The sequence below is a fragment of the Alligator mississippiensis genome, chromosome 3 (genome assembly GCF_030867095.1).
Source record: "Alligator mississippiensis isolate rAllMis1 chromosome 3, rAllMis1, whole genome shotgun sequence".
Classification (NCBI taxonomy): Eukaryota; Metazoa; Chordata; order Crocodylia; family Alligatoridae; genus Alligator; species Alligator mississippiensis.
Window position 1 is genome coordinate 36,869,887 of NC_081826.1, and position 21,849 is coordinate 36,891,735.

The 21,849-nt window shown below is 42.5% G+C and overlaps 1 protein-coding gene and 1 long non-coding RNA gene across 4 annotated transcripts in view; one reads left to right on the forward strand and one right to left on the reverse strand.

Annotated features, from left to right (window-relative positions):
• Positions 1-556: 556 nt before the first annotated feature.
• On the reverse strand, positions 557-8,960 carry LOC106740527 (uncharacterized). 2 transcript variants are annotated; one of them, XR_009460650.1, is made up of 3 exons: positions 8,378-8,956; positions 2,744-2,899; positions 557-1,339 (listed from the first exon to the last, which is right to left on the reverse strand). It is a non-coding gene; the product is annotated as an uncharacterized LOC106740527 (long non-coding RNA). The 2 variants fall into 2 exon arrangements; XR_009460649.1 differs by having other exon boundaries at positions 557-2,899; positions 8,378-8,960.
• Positions 8,961-9,135: 175 nt separating this feature from the next.
• Positions 9,136-21,849, forward strand: part of AZIN1 (antizyme inhibitor 1) — a 45,843-nt gene continuing 33,129 nt past the window's right edge. Inside the window, exons 1-2 of one of the 2 annotated variants that reach the window (NM_001291759.1) lie at positions 9,136-9,281; positions 16,542-16,679. The gene's annotated coding sequence lies outside the window, so the exon portion shown is untranslated. Of the gene's footprint in view, positions 9,282-11,296; positions 11,321-16,541; positions 16,680-21,849 lie in introns of those variants that run through there. The other variant, XM_019495691.2, reaches the window with a different exon arrangement.

A 21,849-nucleotide genomic window follows, 5' to 3' on the forward strand; every position in this document is an offset into this window, starting at 1 on the left:
TTTCAGGCGGAGGACCACATACTCAGTTTTGGCAAGCCATTGAGGGCTGTATGACAGGCAGCCAGGAGCAGATAAATATTAATTTTCTAAATTGTTTAGGGGCCCCGCAGGCTGGATAGAATGAGCTGGCGGGCCACATGTGGCCCGCGGGCTGCATTTTGCCCACCTCTGTCATAGGTGCTTGACTTTCTCATGGCTGCTATAGTGTAAGTTGTCTCAATTTTTCATGAGAGGTTGTGACTCAAATGACTCATTATGTCATTCAAATCCAAGTTTAGCTTAGTGGATTTCAGTCAGAAGTAACAGCTCTGAAGTCTGTTGTGTGAGTTTCTTTATTTGAGGAACATGGTTTTAGAAGTGGGGTACTGAGTGATTTTGTTATTCTTCTTGCATACATTCAAAATACAGGACTTTCACTGAAAATTTGTGATTGGTTTAAGTACTGATAGCTCAGCCTTACTACAGGCTCAGCGAAGGTGAAAATATACCACATGAAAGATCATATCAACATTATGACATTCAAGAGTACCCTGCAAAGCATGCTATTATATCAGTGTACCAATTCAAACATTTTATTTGAAAGTCTGAATAAATACATGACTTGAATATAAATCAAGATAAACATTAAGAACCAGCTTACTAAAGATTTCTAACTAAATGTTTGTCATTAATTAATTCTAACATTTAAAAAATTGTGCAAGAGATCACTTGAGTGTCTCATGCATTGCAAGCATGTTTTTGATTAAAGTGAAAAACTTCACCTGAAAAACACAAATGTATACATTTGTCTTGGTTATTAGCAAGCTAAACTTGTTAAAATTAGAAAAACAACTCCTAGCTTTATACAATGAATGGTACTGTTGTGGGAAATAAATTAGTACATCATCCAAGCACAAAGTAGAAAGAATCATATTCGATTTATTTCTGACCACGTATAAGCTAGTGTGATATTTTTAAAAAGCATTATAATCAAAATTCAATAGAAGTAATTTAAGGTGATAAATATAAAATGCTGTGCATACATGATACAATCTCAGATGGAATCTAAAGTGCAGTATTTCTCAGTTAAATCTCATAATTTATGCTGTTTTAGGAGTTGGGGACTTTCCAAGATATTGAATGCCTTGTATAGGAAAAAAATGACATTTTAAAGTCCCTTCACTGAGTGCTCATTCTGCTCTTATTGTGGTAAATGGTAAAATTACCTTTGATTCAATGAAGCAAGAAGGACTCAAACCAATTTGTATAATGAGCAGAGGAGATGGAGGTCCCGAGTAACAAATAGAACAGTGTGGTGGAGAAAATTGTTTGATTCCAGATTTATTCCAGCTTGGACCTCCTGTTTAAAAAATAAATGGCCCATCACCAGCTATTCACCATCCCTTCCTGATTCAGTGGTATCCTAAATGAAGTTATAAAAGATATAAACTCTGCCCATTTGGTCCTGTTGGGACATAACCAAGATCTAGAACTAACTGTTCAAACAGTTTAGTAGCAGTCCAGTCCAGCTATACTCAAGTTCTCTCAGTCACTTATAAGGGTGAATCTATACACACATCTATGTGTTTTATTGTGCACTAATTTGGCCCAAGAACCAAATCCTTTCCTTATTTAAGACTGCCACACAAGGGTGATATTAGCAGAATACCAGATACTGACTGTATGACTTGCATAAGTTCTGCCCACCTCCAAATACAAGATTAGATAGGTGAGGGCCACCACAACACACTTATTGACACTAGTTACTGTCCCTTGAGCAAAAACCTCTGCTAGTGCTTGCTGCTGACAGATACATAGGGGGTAGCAGAAGACTAGATGGGTCTCCTTACTCACATATCATACCTCTTATGGATATAGTGTTCATGCTGGCATATTAAATTGGTATATTTCTTAGTGTACTCTGAAGTTCTGTAAAGGCACACCTAATTCGCTGCTTTTAGTAGGACGTGAACAATTAGAATTTTTTGCAATGGGAAGGTACTTAACTCCTTGGAAGAGGCACTTGACTAAAAATGTTCAAACTTGGCTATCTAAAGTTAAGCCCAGAAATAGGTTGCCTTTGATCTAAATTTTAAAATGGCTTGGAGTTAACAGCATACATTGGAAGCTACAAATGCTCAGCACTTCTCCATGCTTAAATATGAGCTTAGGTTCCTACCTCTAGGAATTCAGGCTTGAAAATGTTGGCTTCAGCACCTTGGAAACTAGGCCCTGATATTTTACTCATCTGGCTCTTATATTCTGTAATTCTAGTTATCTCAAGAGCTCTAAAGTCTAAGTGTAAAGGTACATAGGTCCTGGCCTTGCAAACCCTTTCATATACTCTTTACTTAAATTATTATTACTTACGGTCAAGTCCTACTGCTGGTTTATTATGCTTTGGAAAAATAATTAGAAATCTAGATGTTCAGTCATAATTTACTCCAGAAGAAAAATGCCTGCAATGAAGGAATTTCAAATATAGAGAAAAGATTTTGAAATATATATAAACACTTATCAGTGTAATTATAGATATGAGTGTATGCTTTGTACTAGTTTTTGCTATATGCTGCTTCCTTTACTCCCATTAACATTAGTGAGTCTGCTCATGAAAGTAAAGCAAATAAATTATCTTAACTGGGTTCAACTATCTTTATAATTTGTTTTTAATTGACACAGTTTGGTGTTTCTCTTCTGTATGAAAAGCCCTGTCCATTTCATCCGTGTGGAAACAGACTTCATACTTGTTTTATAGTTTTCTCACCTGGAGAACGTGAGAGGCAGAACTCTTGATCAAACAGACAATGGAGAAGCAAGTCCACTGACATCTAGGAATGAACTGAGTTGAAATCACAACAGGGCATTTTCTTAATCCTCTTCCTCTCTCATGTGTCAGTTGCATGATGAAGTTTACTGCCACCTATCAGATGTGGAAAGATAACAGGAAAGACACTGATGGGTGTAGTTCTTCAGGTTTTAGCTGGAAAGCTTACTTTTTTAAGAGCGTGAAATACTTAGCTTGATGTCAAATTAAATTAAGAGCTCAGTCAAAATCATTATGGGCTCTAGAGGCTTTTCTAAGTGTGGATTTAGGAAACATAAGTAACACATATGTGGGGATGGGGGAGGGTTGGGAAGGTAACAGATGAGGATTACTAGCCTGCAAAGCAGCTTGATAATACTTTAATCAATGCCTGGAACAAATTCAAAGTAATCATAGGAACAAATTCAAGGTGGATTTTCTACACAAGAACTGCAGAACCATTCATGAAAATCTGGACAGGAAATCCTTGCTATGTAACAAAATACATTAAAAACATAGTACTTATGAAAAGAGAGTTTATATTTCCAAATGTATTTGTAATAAAACAGTGCTCTTTTAGTTAATATACTGATGTTACTCAGTCAACTACTCTGGAAGCTGATGTTTTGTTTACCTATAAAAGGCATTATGCTGCTTTTCTGACTCAGAGGCATTGTGGGAAAGGATCAATTCCACAGCAGTTTATTCCTCATCAGCCTCTCAGCTGATGACCCTGCTTTTGATGATTTGTGATACCTGCCCACTAGAAACTATAAAAGGATCATCAATTAATATACCATATGCCACTGAACATCCATCAGATGATAATGACATTAAGCCATTTCTAACCTGGTCAGTATTTATGTCTGTAACCTAGCAGTAAAAAAGCTCTGCAGCCCTTTCCAAGTACTCTAAATTATCCAGTTCTTCAGTTTTTTACTGGTTAATATTGACGATGGTGCACATGTATCTTGATTCTGGAAGAATAACATATATTGGAATGTACTCTCCAGGTATCCTTGTTCTGTGGGCCAGAAACTCACTTCATGCTGATTTACTTTTAGTCCATGTGCCTCTAATCAGTTTTGCTTGTGCTGTGTTTAGCTTGGTGAACTGTTAAAAATGGAGGAAACAAAATTGGGTTTATGATCCATAGCTGGATAATGTCTATTTATAGCACAGAATTATATTTTCTATTGTGTCTCTTAATTGTCTTTGATTTTGTATAACAAATCTAATTTAATTTTATTTAATTGTGATACTCTGATAAACAGTATTGTGGTCTTATGTTCCATTAATCTTTCATATGTGACATCCTACTATGTACACCTGTAGAATCTCAGTTAGTCAAAACTGTTCCTAGCATTTGTTCTATTTTTACTCTTCCTTTGTGTAGGCATTTGATCCTGCATATGGGATCTTTAGCACTATACTCGGTGTACTGTCTTATTCTGGCTCTAGGACCAAGATGACTCTAACTAGCCTGAGGAAATCATGACACTTGTTTGTGCTCCAGTTTATTTTGATCCAGAGTGATTCAGTAGGTGAAAGGTTAGTGCTGTGTACGTGCTCAGTCAAACATGTCTTTCCTCTTTACCACCTCTGTACTTTAACAGTGTTGAATCATTTCCAACAGTGCTATCAATATTTTTGTAAGTGCACTAGAGAAACAGAGATGATAATACCTTATCCTAAATGTAGAGTAATATGGGAAAGTCTAAAAGATCAAAAAGATGAATTGGTATGACTTCCATAAGCTTCACTTGTGTATTTAATTATATTAAAAAGATTAAAAGATAAACTGAGGAATCCTGGCATTTCTATCACCAGTTCCTTGTATCATCCTATGACAACTGTAAACATCACCTCATTGAATCCTTCTTTATGCATTAGGTAATCTATTATATGTGCACTAGATTATCTCTGTACTTCTCTATATCTTCCCTGTGCACTGGGTTCCTCTGTTCTGGGTGGTTGGGATTGAAAATAAAATTCTGGTTATGGTTCTCTCCTCTCACCACTAAGCAGTGGTGCTCCTGTTGGATGGCTACACACTTCAGCTGCTTCTAGCTCTGAACAACAGAGGCACACTACAGTGCCTAGGAAAGAAACATAATTTCCAACCCCAAAACATTCATGAGTCAAGCCACACAAAAATTACAAGATAGACCTAAAAACAATTCTATCTATCTATCTATCTATCTATCTATCTATCTATCTATCTATCTATCTTTAAAAGTTGGATCCATTTGATTGGCCTTCTGGTGTTTGAGTCTTTAGGGGACAAGTTTTGAAGCTGTCCTCCACAACAACTGGATTAAGAAACTTTTCTTTTTTAATGAAGCTGAGATTCTTATATGATCACGTAAACTTTATATGTCTTATATGAGTACTCAAGTCTTTAAAAGACACATCAACTATCACAGGAGTTGGCAACACTGGTGGAAGAGGAAGAGGAGGAAATAGTCTCATTCCCTCACCTGCAGAAGCTAAATTTGATCCCACTGCCTAAGTCTGCTGACAAAAAGAACGGAAGAAGGAGCATGGGGGAGGAGGGAAAAGGTGGCCCAACGGAAGATACATGATAGGGAAAGAAAAGGAAATGTCTTAGTTAAGTTCAAGAGGTCACAAAATCTGGGGAGAGTTGCCATAAGTAAAATATTCCTCATACATCTGTTCAAACCAGCCCCATGCTTCAAATCATTGGGCTGTTCTGTCACTGATTTTAATGTGTACTTGCTTCATTCCAAACAATGGGTTCTTTCCTGCTGCCATGTGCCTGTGCTCTGTCAAGGAGGCAAAACATAAATTTACTGCACACCCAGCAGTAAATACTATGAGGAGAAATCGTGTTTGGATAAAAATGAGAATGCAGTATGGCTGTCATGCTATAGGAATTTGGGGCAATCCCAAGGCTGTCTATGTGGTTTGTCCTCAGGTGACTTTGTATCCCAGAACAAAGATAGAGTTGTTTGCTTAAGCTGCAGCCACCTAGGAAATATACACCATCCATTTTGTCCTCCAGTGACTTTTTATCTCGTGGGAACAATATGTATATGTATACACATACACAGAGCTGTAGAGTGTTGGAAGATCATGCTAAGTTTTAGGACTGAGGAAAATTAAAATGAGGAAGGAAGGAAATTACATTGTTTCAGTTGTCTTGCATCGCTGCCTGTCAAGACAAAATGGCAGTACAGTATTGTTCTGCATAGTTACACATTAAGAAATACTTGAGCTGTGACATAAGTTTTATATTACTGCATTATTATCACTAATGGTGGAAGATTGTGTAAACTGATGGCCTGTCAACTCATTCACATTTGTACAGTGACTTTAAAAACTCAGCTTGATTCATTTCCAAAGCATTTTAATTACCCATGTTAAAATGTTTGGAGGAATGAATTGCATCTTTGTCAGCCATCATTTTTTGCCTTTTACCATGCCCCAAAGCTTTTTAAATATTTACTGACTCTCTGTTTAGTTGTATGCTAACTTCAAACTCCTTTTTCTGCCGTACAAAACTAGCCTTTCCTCATAAATTTCCAAGCTTGTCTGCCTTTATACTTGCCTTGGAAATATTCAAACAAACTCAAATGAAATGGAAAATATCAAAATAAATCAGTAAACAATTTTCCCTACAGGGAGATTATTAAAAATATGAACCATTCATGACAGGTGTTAGTCACATCACTTCATATGCTGCTGGAAGGTTCTCCGATTCTGTGACGATCAGAGCAGAACAAGATGATTCTATATACAATAGAATATTGCCAAAACGATGCCAGCCGTAACATCATTTCTTTTTCCCATGTCCACTCCCTGTTGTCCCTATACATAAACATCTCCTCAAAACTGTTCACCAAACTACCTTTCCTTTTCAAACAAATCTCTCCTAAAAACTTGTTTCTGTCAGGCTGCCTAACAGAAATGAGTTAAACAATAAAATATAAATGTTAAATACAATATAATAATACTTTCACAAGCATGTGCATTAATTACTAAATTATCCCTGTAGTCACATCGTTATTATATCTTTTTCCCTTCCCTTCTTTTTAGTCTGTTAATGATTCACACTTATTGTGCCTTGCCTGACTTTCATTTGGAGCAGAAGTTATGTCTTCACTTGTTTATGTGAAGCATTTATACACTCTGGGGTGTTTAATAACAACAAGCAAATGTTTTAGAGGCCCTGGAGCCACCCATTTGCTGCATCTCAATCTGGCAATATCCTCTCACCCACCCAGTCCTGGCTATCATCTGTCTTAATTTTCCAAACAACAGATAAGTAATGGAGATCTCCAAAATGTATAGCAAAGGGCAAACATTAATAGCAGGCATCTTTCTCCACAGGAAGGCTGCATACAAATGTAATAAATAAATTTATACCAGAGACAGAAAGACATTTTGGTATTTTCTCGTTCACATGTGCATACATTACCTTCATATTTGGTTTCATACAAGTAGTAATCAATGTGAGGCTTGTGGGTTGTATTTACTTATTTAATTCTGTTTCTACTCCTCTCAAATATAACCCCCAATGCAGCGTTCCCAAATTTTCAAAATATGGTAACTCCTTAATTGTTGTCCTGTCCCCCCCCAAATTCTGGCTGTTTTTATATCCTTGAGTAGTAGCTTGCAGGTAGAACATGTGGAGCTGGGTGAGAACGGAGGGTAGCACCACAAGCACTTTAAACTGGTGTGACCAAATGAACTACAAAATATACTTAAGAAGTCTTCTGACTTTAAAGCTCCTGTTGATTTATTCATATAGCACCAGCACAGCCAGCTGAACAGCTCCTGTAAGGAAACCAGATTTATATGCCAGTTCATCATCTTTTCACTGAAGTGACTGGTGAATGGGAGTGTGGGTAGTTAGTAAGAGGACCAAAAAAGAATGAAAAGGAGGAAGTAGACACATCCTTTGTCTCTGCATGCTGCAAAATTTTAATCTTATTTTTTTTTTCTAAATTGAGAGGTATTAACTTGTCTAATAGTATGAAAACTTTCTATGTATTGTTATAAAAGAGTATGGTGGCACCGATGTGTGTTTAAGCTTACAATCAACCCAGCTCTCTAAGTGGGTTCCTAGTCAATCTAGCTGGGGAGCCAAAGATGGTTGAACATAATGTTAGCCTCGGCTGTGTCCCCATGAGCAGGAACGTGTGGTTTGTGATGCCTCCAAGCCTTTTGTGGTGCACATCAATCCATTTGCTGTGCTGCATATTTGCAGCATGGTGGCAAAATTAGATGCCAGGAAATCCTGGTGTCTAAAACAGCTGCACCAAAAAGGCAGGGAGGCCCCCAGGTAAGGCTGCTGGGGCCAGCCTTCACTACCCCACCTGGGGCAATTTGCTGTACATGCGCAGGTGTGTGCCATGGGGCAACTACCTGCTGCTGCCATTTTTCCCTGGGGAAACGCGTGTTCCCTTGTGGTGATGTGCCCATCATGTCTGTGCACAGTGGGTACAAAAACTGGCATGCCATAAGCAGGCTGTGAGACGATAAACCAGGAGCCTGAGCTGAACCTTTGACTCTTGACACATTATTATAAACAAAAGTTTCTTGGCGTCCAAGGCAAGGAGAGTTTTGTACCATCGGCATCATTTTGTCCTAGAACTGGTTCAGAAAGCCAGGGGCCCCGTCCTCCGCGTAGTCTTTCCGGTGAGCCTGGATAGCGATACGGCTGCGGGATGCCCTGCTCCTAGCCGGCAGGGCAGACGGGGGCACGACAGCGGTCGCCCCCCGCGGATCCCTGCTGCGCCCAAACTTGAAACCCAGCGGCAGCAGGTGTCTGCTCGGGCGGCCCCAGGGACTCCCGTGACTTCGTGGCTCATTAAAATCGACCCACTCCCTTGCAAAGCTCCTCTGCACCCGTGCCCTCCACCCCGCCCGGCAGCAGCGCCGGCCCCGGCCCCGGCCCAGCCGCTCGCACTCCCGGCGCGGGAAGGGGCGGGGCCGCCCGCCGTGACGTCACGACAGACAGCGCTCCTAAGCCGCGCTCGGGTTCGGGCGCCGCGACCTCCCCCCGGGCGACAACAGGCTCCAGCCGCCGCCGCGCATGCGCGCTGAGACCCGCCAGCGGCGAGAGGCGCGCTCCCGCCATGTCCACGCTGCGTGACGCACCGGCCCCGCCCCCCCGCGCCACTATAAGAGACCGGCCGCGCGCGCGCCCGCCCGCCTGCCCGCCCGCGCCGAGTCAGCCCGCCCGCGCCGACAGCACCGCCGCCGCCACCACTGCCACTGCCATTGCCGCTCCCCGCGCCCGCCCGCCCGCAGCCGCCGCCGTCCCCGCCCCGCCCCGCTCCGCGCCTGCAGCCTGTGCCCCACGGCCCCGGCGCTGCGCTGCGCCCCCCCGCCGGCCGCCCCCGCAGCCTATGGCCCTGGCAGGCGCCGCTGCCGCCGCCCCGATTTCTGCTGCACGATCCCACCTCCCTCTTTAAAAATTCCGCCGAAAAAGAGAAGACGATTTTCCAAAGCTTTCGGGCCGTCGCCTCACGTGAGTACCGGCCGTCATGGGGGGGGCAGCTGCGGCTCTAACATGGCGGCGCGGGGGCGAGCCGGGCCCCGGGGGCTGCGGAAGGGGCTCCGCGGCTGCCCCAACATGGCGGATCCCTGCGGAGGGCAGCCCGCTGCGTCCCGGCCCGCCGCGCCGCTCCTCTGCCTGCCCCGCGGCTGTCTGCTGCGCGGGGCGGACAGCTCCGGCGGGCGGGCTGGAGGATAGAGCCCCCCCCGCCCCGCCCTGCACTGGGAGGGTTTCCGCGGGCGCTGCCTCTCCCGGGCGCGGGGTAGAGCGGATGCCCGAAGCGGGCCCGGTAGCATAGCAGAGGCGTCTCCTCGCCTGTCTCTCAGAGGCCATGTTGTGTCTGATTGTGACTATCCATCCGGGGTTTGCTGGCTTGGTGTTGCACATCTCCTTCCTGCCCTGCCGCCGAGCATCTGTGCCTGCCGCCAGCTGGGGTCTGTGTGGGTGCTGCCTTCACAGGTCCTGATGCGGCTGGAAGCTGGGGGGAGAGGCCTGGGATGGTGCACAAATGGCCTGTGCGGCTGCTGCTGCTGTGGGGGGCGGGGGATGTCTGGATGCCCCATGGAGGCACGGGCACCCTGGTTTAACATGGAGGTGCCCGCAGAACGGGTCCAGTAAAGGAAGGAAAGTCCAACCTCTATCCTCTCCCCTCTTGTTCAGCTTCTCCACTTTTTTGAGGTGAAAGTCTCCCTCCCCTTTCCCATTTGCCTCAAGGACACACGTTCTCCCCTGTCAGGATAACAGTAAGGTGGCTGCTGCTGCCCGCCAGCTCTTCTGGAAGCCTCTTGGTTAAGCCTCAGCCATGCTGATTTGGTTGCCTGGAGGAGTCTGTGTGGCCTGATTGGTTATGTCCCTGTCAGTCACTGGTGGCTTGTGGAGAGTGTAGGAAGGAGGGTTGAGTCATTGCTGAGCTGCCGGCCTGATGCTGGCTGCTGCTGGTGTATCCAGAGTGATGTGTGATGTCTTTGTGCCGTGGTCCCACTGCGTGCTCTGTGGGAAGGGCACCCCAGCAGTCTGGGTGGGGGGGTCACAAGCTGGGCACAGAAAGGGGCTATGGGGTAGGAAGAAGGGAGACATTGTGGGGATTGTAGCACCTTGCAATGACATACTGCAGAGGTGAAATAGTTAAGGATACAGTAGTAGGTTGTCAGCATCTTGGATTTTATTTGGATTATAGTCTAGACCAACTCAGTAGTTAGAACAAATGTGTGGCTCTAATAGGGTGGCTTCAAATTGTAGCCAAGGAGAAAGGCAAGCAAGAATAGAGCTTCTCCTTGAGGTCTTTCTGAAACATATTTTCTGCAGTGCACATTCCTGCATGCCCAATAAATGTCAGTAGACAGGAGCAAAAGTATTGTTACAGCCATTCCCCAATTGCTGTGCTTCACGCTGTCTGCAGCAGTCTCCAGTGTGGGAGTGCTGCTTGATTGCATGGCCTCAGTGGAATATAACTGCAGTGTCTGGAGCTGGGAGTGTGTAGCAGTTATAAAACAGATTACCTCTAGCCCCATCTTTCTGGGCCGCTAGTCAGAGTTGGGCCTTAATTTCTTGAGCTACACAGTTTTATAAGTATAGGTGAGTTGAAACGTTGTTCTGGTTCTTCTCCCTTTCCCTAATTCAGGAGTTGCTGCCTAAGAAGGTACTACACTTGCTTGTTGTTCCTCTGTTCTTGAATGAGGCAGCAGCGTTTTGGGTAGGGGGTTGTAGTGAATAATAGTGGTAGTAGGAGGAGTTTGTTCCAGTCTGGACTGGTCCAGTCTAGTTCTTTCCTTCCTGTCACTCTGAACAATGCTGCTGCTGCTGTGGCTTGCGACACTGCATTCTCTTCTCTTCTCCACCCCCGCCCCCTGGGTCTCCAGCTGTAGTGAGTGCTTGCTGTAGTGGTGCTCCCTCCCCACTCTCTCTCTCTCTCTCTCTCTCTCTCTCTCTCTCTGAAGAGAGCTGCTTCTCCCAAAACGGCTCTGGTAGGCAGAGACTGCTGGCTGCTTTCTTATCCCCACCCCAATGACAAGGTGAGGATTGCAATGAATTCTAAGGCTATGGAAAGGGGAGGGGATTGGGGCTAATATGGAGGCTAGGGCAGGATTCAGTGGTAATGTAATGTAAATGTTTCTCCTCTGAGGGTCCCTGTCTATTTCAGTCTCTACATGAGCCATGCTGTGAAGCTGCAACTCTGATTTCCCTAACCTGTTCTGTGAAAGTAGCAAGCAACTTTGTGCTGTGGCTAGCTTTTTATTTGAACGTTTCTTTTGAGGGCTTGGAACAAAGGTGAATGTCACGTTATGTTCTGTTGTACTGTTTTCATATCATATAATTCAAATTTCTTAGCTGAAAGTTAGGTGATTGCTGCATTACACGGGAACTAGGTTTGTTGCTTTCCGGTTATTTAATGTTCTAATGTGAATATAAGCATGAGCTTTGATTTTAAAAACTTGTGTATGTTTAATGCTGCTAAAAGGTGAAGATGGATAGCTTTGGCAGAAGTCCTCTGTTCATCTGTGGGATGCAGAGCGGGACAAGCTTGCAGCCTCAACACGGGTCTGGAAGGAATCAAGGGTATATTGGGGCTGATTTGGCTTTCCATAGCCTGTGCAGTATTTTGGTGTCCCAGAGTTTGGAATTTAGTATAGACCTCTGAAGCCTGTAGTGCTCTGGGTTGTAAAGTCTGGATTTTTAGCCATGTATATCTTGATTAAGAGTCTTGGTTTTCTTGGTTGAGGAGCTGAGGTATAGACAGTGGACTTTTTTTTTTCTTCTTCTCTCCACTGAGGCCAAATCTACAACAATAGATTTTTGTCAGCATAGGTGTCAGGGGTGTAATCTCCAACACTGTTCTTCTGGCAGATCTCAATAATGTACACAGTAATATCAGTAAAAGCACAGTTTTCCTGGTATAGTTCGTTTCACTCACATGCAGGGCAGGGTTACTATGCTGATATAAAGTTCAGCATTGCCAACATAGCTGTGTCCACATTGGAACACTTGCTGGTAAACTATACTGGTATTCCTATACCAGTAAAATATTCCTAATACAGTTCTAGCCAAAGTTGTTTGAGTGTTAAAGACCAAGAAAAACTCTTGAATTCTTTGCAACTGAAACTTTGCTGTGTTGGTATAGAATAACTATGACCACTTTTTAAAGCCAGGCTTGCTGAAAATAGGAACAATTGAGCACATCAGTCTAGAAACTGTTTTGGGGCTGATTCTTTGAAATCCAGACTGTCCAGATTTGATTAGGGAGGTGTGGGCAACAGCCCTATGGAACTGTGGGGCAACTTAGACTTTATCAGTGTCCTGCCACTGACTGGAAAATGCACATTTTCATCACAATTGGATTCTTTTAAAACAAATTTGTTACTTATGTTAAAAGGTCACTGTGCTGTCTTTTAGTTATGTACTGTTTAATATATAGAAAACAATTTCACATGTATTTAACTATTAATTCAAGATCATTGCAGGTGGAGAAGCGCATGGAATATTTTCTTTGAGGCTTAAAAGCATTGATGTACGTAAAACTTCAGTGTGTATTAGTTGAAAGCACTATTGTTAGTTATCACTGGAGGTAACTGTCCATTTTTGTTTCAGTTCCATTGTGCGCCTTTTCTTTTTTGGACATGTAAAAAAAGTGTTGTATTTGTTTGTAGTGTGTGGCCTTTTACATACTGCAATGAAGGCCATCCTTTCCATCTGAGCTCACTAAACATTTCTTAGAGGCTTATCTTGTTGTAAAAATGTGCAACAAATATAGAAATCTGTTCAGTTCTAGAACAGGATCAAAAAAGTTATATTTAAAATTATCCTTTTGCAAAGTTAAACAAGTATTATCTTTCCTACACATTAGCTTAAGAAATAATTTTGTTGAACTCTCCATTTAAGGGATGGAAAAAATGGAAGTTAACTGCACCTGCAAAGCATCTAGAATTAGTACCTCACCAACTTTTTTTTAACCATTATAAATCAGTCTTAATATTTGTACATGGATATTTCCAAGGAGGAGGTATATATTGACACACAAGCACATAAGATTGCATTACAGCAGAGACAGGCAATCTTTTTTGACTGTGGGATGGAATAACCCACCCTGCGTCAGAGGAATGTGCTAGGACCCAGCTGCAGTTAGCACTTGTTTCCACAGCAGTGTGGGAAGAGTGACTACACCTGGCACTTCTCTGTGCAGCACCATGGAGAGAGTGCCCACCACCAAAAGCCTGCATCTGCAGGCCAAATTCAATGTGCCCAGGCCATGGGCCATAAGTTGCCAACCCCTGTTCTTTAGCACTGATACTTGTTCCTTTGTCTCAAAGGCTGTTACTTTGAGTGTAAACTATGAAGAATGAGTTAGTATTACGTCCACATATTTGCTATTTTACTCTAGCTAACAAACATTTGAACAGTTATTTTATGGAGTCGCAGTGGTTTAGCTCATCAGGGCATGAAAGAAATTATAATAGTAGTTGGTGAGTGTGTCTACACGTTCATTAATACACAGTAGTTACTCTGCATTTAGTTTAGTACTTGCATAATGAAGTATTAACTAAATGTGCGGTAACTACAGTTACTGTGCAGTAGCAACAGTGCACTGTCGTTTTGTGATGCTTACTGCTCAGTAGCTTAACACTGCACAGTAGCATATTAGTATAGCTTTTGACTGGTATGCTACTGTGCACTGTTATTAAACTACTGTACAGTAAGCATCTTGTGTAGTTGTGCCCAGTCTGTACTTCTTAACAACAAAGCACAATATATCTACTTGATTTCCTTCTTTGGGGTACCTTGTGGATAAGTGAGATCTGTTGGACATGGTATATTATTTTCTCATGTGCAACTCACCTTTCACCTAAAAATTGGGGTGTGTGGGCGTATTTTTCTCTGCTGGAAAAGAAGCACTCCTGGAGAAACTGCATGCCATGTAGCTGCCAAGATGGCTGCTGCTTGTGTCTACTAAGCAGACTGAAGAGATGGAGTCTTGTGTAGGCTCTCACAGGTGTAGCTATTGCCTGAGCATTGTTACTTTGGGCACAAGCTACAAGTGAGCTGTTTGTAGTATTTTGATGAGGCCTATGATGTGGAAATAACACTTTATTTATGGGAACTTGTATGAAGAGCTATTTCCAGTGAAGAACCAATAGTCTTGCTATAGCCCTTTGCAAAGGCCTTGGGTCTAACCCTGTGTGACAAAGCGTACAGCCTTCTGGAAACTGTCTAATAAGTCCAGCATTATAGGAGAATGTCTGCCATGCAGGAAGCTCCTGATGCCACACTTACTGGGTGCTACATTTCCAGGTGGACTTACCGTCATGTAGTTGGCTATCACTGTGGAAAAGTGTTGGGTGTGTTTTGCCTGCTGTGCCCCCCCCTCCCCCCCTTCCAAAAACAAGGTGGATGTTTTGTGCAAGAAAATAAGGTACTTGGATGGTAGTAAGATTTTTTTTTTTGTAAGTTGGGAAGTATGGGCTAAAGTTATTGTTGTGTGGATATATACTTGGTTGAATAACTGCAAGGAAAGGGATCAGTGTCAGATTGGCAGGAAGTCTTGTTGGATTCTACAAAGATCTTTTCTGGGTCCAATGCTTTTTAACATTTTGTAATTGCTTTGATACAAAAATACAGTATGTTTATCAAATTTGTTTGTCTACCTGGGAGACGTTGCAAACACTGGAAGGATAGGGTTAAATTCAAAGGGATTTTGTTAAACTGGGAGACTGGACTATAGACGACAACATGCAGGGAAGCAGCAGCATATGCACAGATACAGAATGTATTATACCATGGCCAAGAAGGATCTGGGAGGGTTATGGTGGTACACAAACTTATCGACTCAAAATGGAAGCACTGTATGCAAGAGGTGATAAAGTGCACTACTCCACCCTGGTTAGTCTTCACTTTGAGTGCTGTCTCCAGCTTTGGTCACTGCATTTTAAGAAAGATGCAGAGAAACTGGAGGAGATCCACTGACTGGTGACAGCAGATAAGAAGCCATATGAGGAAAGGAAGAAAGAATTGAAATATTTTTTAGTAGGGAGAACAGGAGATTAAGGGGTAGAAGGTGTTGGCAGTCTTCAAATTTTTGATAATGTATTATAAAGAGGAGAGAAACATTGCTTTTCTTGCCTCACTGAGCAGGGCATGAGGCAGTGATCTTAAACTACAAAAAAACAAATTTTGATCCAGTTTCAGGGAGAGAACTTTCTTAAGAATTGTAGGGCAGTGGAACTAGTTTTAGTGAAGTGGTAGTTTCCATCATTGTAGGTTTTCAAGAACAGGCTAGATCTGCATCGGTTATGGGTTACCAGACACTTAAAATTAACAAAATCCTTAGAAATTAATAATACCCCAGGTTTCTGAAAGACTGATCAGTATACATTTCAGGTAAAGTATTATAGTCACTTTTAAGCTATATGTGCAAGAACTCGGCTTCTCAGCAGACTTAAAATACGCTGGGCTCTAGTCAAACACTGGGATAATTTACTTCAAGTCTAATAGGCAGATATATAAAAATGTATTTTAATGCTTCATGTGTAACCTACTTGCATTCTGTGCACCAGTTAAAATACCTCACATTTCATTTGAATGCGTTTGAGTTCAAATCTAATTCGCTAAGTTTCCACAGTCTCCCTTTCCCCGGGTTACTACACCCTATTTTCATAAGGCAGTTGGCTAATTTGGCACTACTTTGAGAGGCACTGCTTATGGTGTCATTTGTACCCCCATAACTATTGACTTCCCTTGCCTGTTCACAGAAGCTCTGCTGGAAAACATGGGAGCTGACTACTATTGTAGAAAAGTTGAGATTGGAGAGGCCACATTGACAACATCAGTTGTCTGCGAGAGTGACAGGGTGGTAGTGTTCAACATGTAGTTGGTAACATGGTTATTAATTTAATTTTTTCCTACCACCCTTTTTAAGTTTGGACCACATAGCAGTTTTAAAGCTCCCAGTTTCGGATTGAGACCCATTTTTAATCAATTGAAGAAATGTGGATGTTAACTCATGTTTGTAATTTGTGGGCACAAATAGTACTTGGATGTGTAGAGGGCTTTTACACACGCCTTGCTGTACATGTATCTTTTGAAGGGCAGGTTTGCTATGCAAGAGTTATAGACAAATGCATGCAGAAGTTGCTGTCCATAGTAAAAACACTGTTAAAAAATTAATTGGTTCCCATTTTTGAAGGAAGTGTCGTCTTGCTCAGTGAGTTCCCAATTTTACTTACCTGTACATTTCTCCCTCAGGGCAAAATCTCTGATCAGGTTTACAACTATCCAGAAGGCCTAGGAGAAGTGCTTTATAGAGAACAGTTCGACTTCAACGCTGAGCCACCTTGGGAACCTAGCTGATGATAGTAGGGTTCCATCTCCTAACTTGTCCATGTAAGTAGTTCTTTTTCCCCCCCTAAATATCTATGTACAAAAAGGGTGTGATCAGAGATGCAAAGAACTAGAAAAATGTGCAGACCTGTATTCTTGTACCTTGATCTATATATTTAGTTTGCCTTGTTTTCAAGTTTTTGGTGGTTTTCTTGAGTGGTGGGGGAGAGGTCAGGAAAAGGATGTATACATCAAATTAAACTTGTGCTGCGTCTTCCCAGTCGAAATGGCAATGCATTGGATTTCAGTAGAACATGCCTATATGCTTAAAGAAACTTCCTATGTGAGGATGGTTCCTGACTTAAGGTTATAGGTTGCAGAAGTGCTAAAATAAAACACTGTACACTCCCTTCAGTGTCTGACAACTGTAATTGTATTTAAGTTGGAGATAATGACTGCCTGGACTGTTGAATTCTAATTTGTATGGCACTGTATGACTTAATGTTTTATACTGAGCTAGTTAAAATCTACTATTGTAAACTTTTTAAAGTAGGAACAGTCTGCTTGAAGGGTGTGCCTCTCTGAATGCCTGACTCCATTATTTGCTAATTACTATCCCACTTCCAGAAATAGTTACAGCTCAGCTACAGTAGAATCATAGTCTATGCCAGACAGAAGCAGTTATAAACTGACTTCATATTTAAAGGATCCAACTTTGAAAGAGAGCAAAAACTTTCCTCTGAAGTGAGTAGATTTTCATTTTCAGTAGACTTGTTCTTCTGTCATCAGTAACTCATTCACGTTTGAATTTTAATTATTTTAAAATTTCTTAAACAAATCTCATTACTGGAGACTTTTGGATTTCCAGAGAATTTTTAATCTATTTTTTTTCAATAGTCTCTTCTAACTACCAACCCCCCCCCCCCCCCCCCCCCCCCCCGGCTTTTGGGTTTTGAATTTGCGTAATTATTCCTTTTTGTAACACTGTAAGGCAGCTGCCTAAGATGGATTTTGTATGTTATTGTTTACACATGGGCAAAGAATTAGGCAGGCTTTGCCCTTCAAGTAATTTGGTGTTAAACCATCAATTTAAATGCAAGTGTCATGGTATAATTGGCACATTGTGCCAATCACTGCTCCCCAAAATGCTATTTGCATGAGTAACACTAAAAGTTAAGATGGCATGATGTTTAAAAAAAAAAAAAAAAAGTTTCTTACTCTTCCCTGCCTCAATCTGGCTGAAAGTATTATGGGTGGGTATGGGGGGGGGGGGGGGGGGGGGGGGTTCCCCTGCTAATTTCCTGAAAAAAACCTTAAAATCCCACCCTAAAATTTTGGTATTTTGAAGTGCTTGCTTAACTGTTAAGAACATTAAATTATTTCTACTTTTATAAGGCATCTAACAGATAAAGTTCTACTTTTGAAAACAATGCTCTGAGTGAGCTTGGAAAGGAACTTGTGATCATGATTAGCTTCATTTGTTACAGTTATTTCCCTTCGAGTTTCTATATAATTGTTTGGAATTAAACAAAATGTACTTGATGCCTTGCATACTTTCCAAGAGAATGTTCATTTCTCAGATGGAAAACTCTCTGAATCTTGTCTGCTGTTTTGCAGATAATGCAATGATTGCTGTGAATGGGGTATAGAGAGGGAGCAGAGAACTGTTTCTAACTTAGGTTGGCTACTTCTTGTTTGTATTTTACATATGGTCAGCACCCCTTCTTGCATGGGTCTTTCATGCAGCTGCAGGATTTAAAAAAAAAACAAAAAAAAAGTAGGAAAAGTCACAGCAAAACAACAGGACTGTTGTCCAGATTCATAGGGCAGTGACTGTAAAACAACTTCTGAAACCATTGTTATAACACTTCACGGTATTTGAAATCTAGTCTTTCAGAAGCTGAACAGTTATAAAAGCTGCAAGGTGAAACGTTTCTGTGTTCAGTCTCCCGTTGTTTAAACCTACTGTTTTTTTTTCTGGTAAATGAGTAGTAATGCTGCTGGGAACAGCTAGACCTTTCACTATCCTAGAGTGGGTGTGCCACTAGATCTATTGTTGGTAGCGGGATGTTCAGACATCCTGGCTCTGTTTTGCATTAGGTCTATCAAGTAAAAATGCATGCAAATTTAAGTAATTTAAGGTTGAGTTTAGTAGTAACACATCAAGCAATGTTGTAAAGTGTTCATTGGCCAATATATGCTTATTTCTTGTGCGCCAAAGCACAGCGGGTTGCCTCAGACACGCCCAAAGTGTATTTAAATTTGCTGACTAATCTGTAGTTTGGGAGAGTGCAATTTATAATATTATTTATGGAGGAAAAAGTCAATTGGGCATTTAAGTGTAATTATTAATCTGATGACTCAAAACTGTCTGAGGGTGTATTTTATTTTCCTGTTTAAATGTTTCCCTACCTTTTTTTTTTCTTTAGCTGTGTGCCTAATGAGAAATTTCTTGAGCTTTTTTTTTTCCCTCCCACTTTTTAGCTTTGCTTTGTTCCTCCAAGTCTTGGTCTTGCTGGTGGAAACTGAAGTTTGAGCTGTCTCAAACTGTTTGGGTTACTGTTGTGCCTAGTTGAATCAAGGGAAGTAGTAGTCAGTGGAAAATATATCAACTTTCAGCTATTAAGTAGAAATAGTTTGGCTGTTTGAATTTTAAAGCTCTCTTGTTTTCTGCAACTTTGTTGATATACCTTGTAAACTAATTCAGTTACTTGTTGATTAATCATATTTACATTTAAAGTTAAGTAATAGTTTATTATATCTTAAGTTTTTATCTGAAAATGTCACGCATCTTTTAAAAATGCCTACTTCTGATAGTGATCTTGTTCGTGAAGAATCCTTGTATTCCTGACATGCAAATTCTTTGGGCAATAATTATGTGGGTTGAAAGTCTCTAGTTACTCCAGCTGTCATCCAAACCACTTCATATAAACTCTTCTAAAATGGAATTTTATTGCGAAGGATCAGATTTCTAAATTAATTCTTGTTTTGTGCTTAATCTTAGACAAATTTCTTCGGTTTAAATAATTCCTTTATGAACTGTATGGATTTGAAATCCATAATATCTCAGCTACTTACCTGGTGTCCTTGCTGCAGTATTTCAGCACCAAATGAAATTTAGTGTTTAAAAAAAAAAAAAAAAAAGATAAACTTGGCAAAACTAAAGATTAACCAAACAGTTGCATATTATAAAGTCTTGGGTTCTTTACTTACTATTCAGAAATCTATGTGCATGTATTGACTTTAAATCCTGATTGTACAGTTCTGTCTTGGAGCTTAAGCTCTGTAAAAGTTTATTCCTTTATAAACTCTTAATCCAAGTTGTTTTTTTATTACATAATGCTGCACATTAGACTTATGGTTTATTAGATAGGTAGTTAAGAACACTTTACCCTATACACTGTAATAACAGCAACTGATCTTTAGTAATATATTGAACTCTGCTTGTGTGCACGTACCCAGGTATAGAGTTGCAGATAAGCTATAGAACCAGAAAATGACTTGAGCTAAGCATTGGGAAGGTTCCCACTACTTAAATATTTGGGAAAGAGGAGTATGGAAGCAGTGTCCAGCAATGTTATGGGATTAGGGTGATGAGCATAATGCTTCTAGATGCATGAGAACAACTTCTATCTTCCTTGGGTTTTTTGTGTGGCTTTCTTTTGTTCTTGTTTTTTGTTTGTTTGGGTTTTTTTGGTATTAATGCCTTAAAATGGTGTATTCCATGGCATCCCCAGTGAAACCAGATAAACTGGCCAACTTCAAGGAAATAATGGCATATTTTAAAATATCGTTTAAAACTTGAATATCCAGTACTTCAATTTCACTTTCTCTTCTGAGAGGAAATCTGTCTCCCTTTGGCTTTCAAATGGGAAAGGATTTGTTTCTGAATCTTTTCCAGGGTGGATATGATTTTAATCAGCCTGACTTAAACATGATTTAAATCGCTGGTCAGGAAACCTCACTTTAATCATTGTTTTCTATAAAAAGTGTATGCTTGTTGTTTGATATAACCTTAATTAAAATATTCCCAGTAAACCCAGTATTTCCCTGATGCCATGATATAGTTCAGGGGCAGGCAGTTATTTTGGGTGGACGGCTGCTTACCCAGTTTTGGCAAGCTGTTGAGGGCCGCATGGGTAGCCTCACCCCCTGGTCATCATCTTGGGACCAATGTCCGGATGTCTTGGGGCCAGCACCAGTGGGGCTCGGAGTGGGGCACAGGCTGGCAGGGGTCTGTGGAGCTGGTCTGGGTTGCACCAGCAGGGAAAGGTAGGAGCTGGTCCGGCTCTGTAGAGCCCCTGCTGGCGGGGATTGTGTACTTCTGCTGCCCTGTCCTGGACCCTTCCGGCGCTGGCCCCAGGACACTGGTGTGGGCCTTGTGCACCCACTCATTCCCGGTGCCCCCCAGCTCCGTGGTACAGGCAGGGGCAGCATACAGTCCCAACCCCCTGCTCGCTGGCAGGGAACAAGCTGGTGCTGAGCATGGGGAAAAGCGGCCCCACCTCATGGCCAGTGCTCCCTGCTGCAGCTGCTCGCAGCCCATGCAGGGCTGTCATGAGCAGGCACAGGCAACCCCATGTGGGCTGTGAGTGGCTGCAGCATGGGGCGCCAGCCATGGGGCGGGCAAGGGGCTGCTTTTCCCACACTCAGCACCAGTTTGTAACCCGGCCCCACGCCAGCTTTGGGCTCGCCTGTTGGGGCTGTACCGTGGTGGCAGCGGCTGCAGCCCCCCGGCTTGCTATACTGGACAGTGTTTGCTGCTGCCTGCCTGGAGCTTGCGTGCTGGGCAGCCCAGAGGCGGCGGTGGCAAACGCTGCCTGGGAGGGCTGCAGCTGCTGCTGCCACGGCACAGCCCCAACGGGCGAGCCTGGAGCTGGGGCTGTGGGGGGAAAAGTGGCCGCTCCCCTGCCCTGTGGCTGGCGCCCCGTGCTGCAGCTGCTTGCAGCCCATGTGCGGCTGCTTGTCCCTGCTCAGGACAGCCCTGTGTGGGCTGCAAGCGGCTGCAGCACGGAGCACTGGCCATGGGATGGGGGAGGGGCCACTTTTCCCTGGGCTCCTTCCCTGCCTGGGGTCCTCCCTGGTCTCCCTGCCTCTGCACCTGTACCTGAGTTTCCAGCACAGTGCAGCCACATCGTCCCAGGCTGGAAGCCCCTCCTGGGGTTTCTGGCTGGGGGAGGTGGGGTTGGGCGGGCCCTGCTGTTGCGGAAGCCTGCCGGGCTTCCCCTGGATT